At 42.3% G+C, this 5350-nt stretch overlaps 1 pseudogene; it reads left to right on the plus strand.

Annotated features, from left to right (window-relative positions):
• The first annotated feature begins 756 nt into the window (after positions 1-756).
• Positions 757-1597, plus strand: LOC110338983 (annotated as a pseudogene).
• The last annotated feature ends 3753 nt before the right edge of the window (positions 1598-5350 follow it).

A 5350-nucleotide genomic window follows, 5' to 3' on the forward strand; every position in this document is an offset into this window, starting at 1 on the left:
ACAAGAACCTACAGAACACCAAATAGATTCAAACAGAAAAGAAATTCCTCTCACCACATAATAATAAAAACACTAAATACACAGAACAAAGAAAGAATACTAAAAGTGGTAAGGGAAGAAGGCCAAATAAATATAAAATCAGACCTATCAGAATTACACAAGTCTTTTCAACAGAGACTCTGAAAGCCAGAAGATCTTAGGCTCTAAGAGAGCCTTAAGAGAACACAAATTCCAGCCCAGGCTACTATACCCAGCAAACACTCTCAATCACCATAGATGGAGAAAACAAGATATTCCAGAACAAAACCAAATTTAACCTATCTTTTCACTAATCCAGCCCTACAGAAGATAATAGAAGGAAAACTCCAACACAAGGAAACTACACTCAAGAAAAACCAATAAATTAACCATCTCACAAAAAAACCCAGAAGAAGAGAACCACACAAAAGTAATACCACTACTAACAACAAAAGTAACAGGAGCTGGTGATGGGAGGACTGACAGGCAGCATGCACTATAAATTGGGACACGCAGCTGTGGCGTTCACCCGTGGCGATTGCGTGTGAGGTGAGATCTGTCCTGATGTATCTTGAAGCCAGATAGCCATCCATCATTATCTTACTGTGACAGAGGCAGTTCCTTCAGCAACTAGGCTTCCCTCCAGGTGGTTTCTGCAAACAGCCTACTTCCCTTCAGCCTCTGGGACAGCATTGCTTCTAGTCTTCTTGCTACTCTTACCATGAGACTGTGAGGGCCATGGTAGGGAGAGTGCTGGTGCCCACCCAGATAGGCGCTACTACACATAAATGGAGCTGTTGGCTATCTCATGGCGTTTCAAGCAGAACCCCAATGAGCTTATGGTCACCTGGATCCTGCGGGTGTATGACTGAGGAGGCCCTGCCCTGTCCCTGAATTTCGGAGAGCTGGTGCTTCTGGGTGACCTCACCCATGATGCTGTCTTTAACTACCACTGCAAGACCCTGGGGGTCAGCGGTGGCTGACTGCCAGGCTCTACTGAGCTGGATGTTGCAGGCCTGGTGTCAGCGCTAGGAATCTTCCCTGCATTTTGAGGCCATTGAGTTACCCTTCAGGCCCTGGACCACCATGGAGGAAGGCATCCAGCTGGTGCGTGAACTGGGCATGATTGAGTGGATCTATCTTGACCCAGAAGGGCCTGCCATCCTGGCCCCAGAGGATGTGGCCTTCCCTCAATGCCTGCAGTGGCGCCTGCTCACAGCAGCACCCTCTGAGTTGCGGCTTTCACTGGTCAGCGCGGCATGACAGTATTGGAGGTTGTGATTCAGGTTCAGACTATTGTTAATGTGGGCCTGCTCTGGCGCCAAAGCCATCTAGGCCGCACCAAGCTCATGTTGGGGCCCAACCCAACTCGTAAGGAATTCCTAGGCTGGCTGCTCAGCCATGGTGTACCCCGGGAGCAAGTAGACAGACAGCCCACCAAGGTACTCCTAGAATTCTACATCAAAGAAGCCAAGTGCAGTTGTGGCCACCCAACTATGGTCTGAATGAAGAGCAGCCCCCTCCACCCCTTTACTCCGACCAGGCCTGTGGGGAAGAGCAGCCGGTGGGCCATGACTAAGTCCTGGACTGACTTCAAAAGGACATTTACACCCCAGGATTGAAGGTGGGAAATGAATTGCAGAGAGGCTGCCTGTAACCCAGGTGACTAGGAATCAGCTTGGGGAGCACCTCGCCCACATTCTCACCCTATAGCACTTAATGCCAAGCTCAGTGGCCCCATAGAGAAGTGTACATGTTCCTAGCCACATAGTCCATATGGAAAGTGAGCCACAGGTGGCAATTGGATGTGAATCTAGGGTGCTTATGGCCCTGGAATTAATCCCCTGGAGTTGGAGCTTAAGGCTATGCTAAGATGTGTGGCCACATCAGGGTCCCCACCCCTCTGCCTCCACATGGGTTCCAAAGCACTACATACAGGCCATATTGAATGTTTTACTTTTTCAATGCAACACTTACATAGTATTTTATGTATAGGCTGCACTTCCATGGAATTTTACTGGATGCAGACTCCCTATTGTAAAGGCTTAACATAGCAAACTTTTCTTTTCTTTTCTTTTCTTTTCTTTTCTTTTCTTTTCTTTTCTTTTCTTTTCTTTTCTTTTCTTTTCTTTTATTAGATATTTTCTTTATTCACATTTCAAATGCTATCCTGAAAGTTCCCTATACNCTCCCCCTGCCCCTGCTNCCCTACCCACCCACTCCCACTTCTTGGCCCTGGCATTCCCCTGTGCTGGGTTATATAAAGTTTGCAAGACCAAGGGACCTCTCTTCCCAACGATGGCCGACTAGGTCATCTGCTACATATGCAGCTAGAGACATGAGCTCTGGGGGTACTGGTTAGTTCATATTGTTGTTCCACCTATAGGGTTGCAGACCCCTTCAGCTCCTTGGGTACTTTCTCTAGCTCCTCCACTGGGGGCCCTGTGTTCCATCCAATAGCTAACTGTGAGCATCCACTTCTGTGTTTGCCAGGCACTGGCATAGCCTCACAAGAGACCACAACATCCCTTCAGCAAAATCTTGCTGGCATGTGCAATAGTGTCTGGGTTTGGTGGCTGATGATGGGATGGATCCTCGGGTGGGGTAGTCTCTGGATAGTCCATCCTTTCATCTTAGCTCTAAATTTTGTCTCTGTACCTATATCCTTTCATGGGTATTTTGTACCCTATTCTAAGGAGGAATGAAGTATCCACGCGATGGTCTTCCTTCTTGGTTTTCTTGTGTTTTGCAAAATGTATCTTGGGTATTCTAAGTTTCTGGACTAATATCCACTCCTCCAGATATATCCATTCATAGCAAACTTTTCTAATGCAGCATTTGTACTTTATATTTTATTTTGAACTTATGAGACACTTTCGTCTGGGGGAGAGGAGAACCCCCTTTTGTAAAGATTATGCTTTGGGGACCCTGTGCCTGTTTTCTTTTAACCATTCCCTTCCCTTTTGAAGCACCTTCCAGCTGGATCTGGTCTTCCTGGCTGCATAGATGGCCCCTGGCCAATGCAGATCTGGATTTAGAGGAGGGGTGAGGTGGACAGCTCTGAACTTCTGCTTTCATGAGTTTCTATTAAATGGCTGGTTCATTGCCCTCAAAACAAAACAAACCAAAACAAAAAAGTAACAGGAACCAAAAATCATTGATCGTTATTAGCTCTTAGAATCAATAGACTCAATTTCCCAATAAAAAGACATAGGCTAACTGACTGGATATGTAAACAGTGCCCAGCATTTTATTGCACACAGGAAACCTACATTAGTGACAATGGCAGATACTATCTCAGAATAAAAGGCAGGAAAAAAAATTCCAAGCAAATGACCCCAAGAAACAAGGAGTAGCCATTCTAATATCCAATAAAGTAGACTCTGAGCTAAAAATTACCAAAAGAGATGGGGAAGGACACTTCATACTCATCAAAGGAAATGTCCACCAAGATGAAATTTTAATTCTGAACTTCTATGCCTCAAATGCAAAGGCACCCACATTTGTAAAGGAAACATTACTAAAACTCAAAACACACATTGATCCTTACACAATAATACTGGTGGACTTTAACACCCACTCTCACCAATGAAGAGATCATGGAAACAGAAACAAAACATAGACACAGCGACACTAACAGAAGTTATGAAGCAAATGGATTTAACGGATATCTACAGAACATTTCACCCTAAAACAAAACCTTCTTCTCAACACCTCATGGTTACCTTTTCCAAAACTGACCATATAATCGGACACAAAAAAGGTGCAACATATACAAGAAGATTGAAATCATCCCATGCATTCTATCAGATATCATTACAGACTAAGGCTCATCTTTGAACAACAAAAACAACAGAAAGCCCACTTATTCATGGAACATGAATAACCCTCTTCTCAATGATATCTTGGTCAGGGAAGAAGTAAAAAAAGAAAAACTTCAAGACTTTGTAGAGTTTAGCAAAAATAAAGGCCTAGCATACCCAAACTTATGGGACACTATGAAAACAGTATTAAGAGGAAAATTCAGGGCTGCAGAGACGGTTCAGCAGTTAAGAGCACTGGCTGTTCTTCCAGAGGTCCTGATTTCAATTTCCAGCAACCACATCTATCACAACCATCTCTAATGGGATCCAATGCCCTCTTCTGGTGTGTTTGAAGACAGCTACAGTATACTCATATACATAAAATAAATAAACAAACCTTTAAAAAAGAGGAAAATTCATAGCACTGAGTACCATCATAAAGAAATTGGAGAGATCTTACACTAGCAACTTAACTGTACACCCGAAGGCTCTAAAACAAAAGGAAACAAACACCCACGTGGAGTAGATAGCAATATTAATCAAACTCAGAGATGAAATCAACCTATTAGAAACAAAGAGAACTACACAAAGAATAAACAAAAACTAAGAGCTGGCTCTTTGAGGAAATCAAAAAGATAGATTAAACCCTTAGCCAAACTAACTACAAGGTACAGAGATAGTATCTAAATTAACAAAATCAGAAATAAAAAGGGAGACATAACAGCAGAAAGTGAGGAAATTAAAAAAAAAAAATCAGATCTTACTACAAAATCCTATACTCAACAAAACTGAAAAATATAAATGAAATGGATGATTTTCTACACAGATACCAAGTCCAAAGTAGTCCCATAACCCATAAGGAAATAGAAGCAGTTATTAAAAGTTAAAATAAAATAAAATAAAAAATCCCAGGACCAGAAGATTATAGTGCAGAATTCTGTAAGATATTTTTTTTTCTGAGACAGGGTTTCTCTGTATAGCTCTGGCTGTCCTGGAACTCACTCTGTAGACCGGGCTGGCCTCGAACTCAGAAATCCACCTGCCTCTGCCTCCCAAGTGCTGGGATTAAAGGTGTGCACTACCAACGCCCGGCTTTCTATCAGACTTTTAAAGAAGATCTAATACCAATACTTCTAAAACTATTGCACAGAGTAGAAATAGAAAGAATAGTACCTAATTCCTTATATGAAGCCATAGTTGTGTTGACATTAAGCCACAAAGACCCTACAAAGAAAGAGAAATTCAGACCAATTTTGCTTATGAATATTGATCCAAAAATACTAAATAAAACTCTCCCAAGCCAAATCCAAGAACTCATCAAAATGATTGTTCACCATGATCAAGTAGGCTTCATCCCAGGGATGCAGGGATGGTTCAATATAAGGAAATACATCAACGTAACCCAATATATAAACAAACTCAAAGAAAAAAACAATCACATGATCATTTCATTAGATGCTAAAAAAGCCTTCAACAAAATACAACACCCCTTCATGTTAAAAGTTTTGGAAAGATCAGGAATTCAAGAC

This window comes from Mus pahari, chromosome 22 (genome assembly GCF_900095145.1).
Source record: "Mus pahari chromosome 22, PAHARI_EIJ_v1.1, whole genome shotgun sequence".
In the NCBI taxonomy this organism is placed as follows: domain Eukaryota; kingdom Metazoa; phylum Chordata; class Mammalia; order Rodentia; family Muridae; genus Mus; species Mus pahari.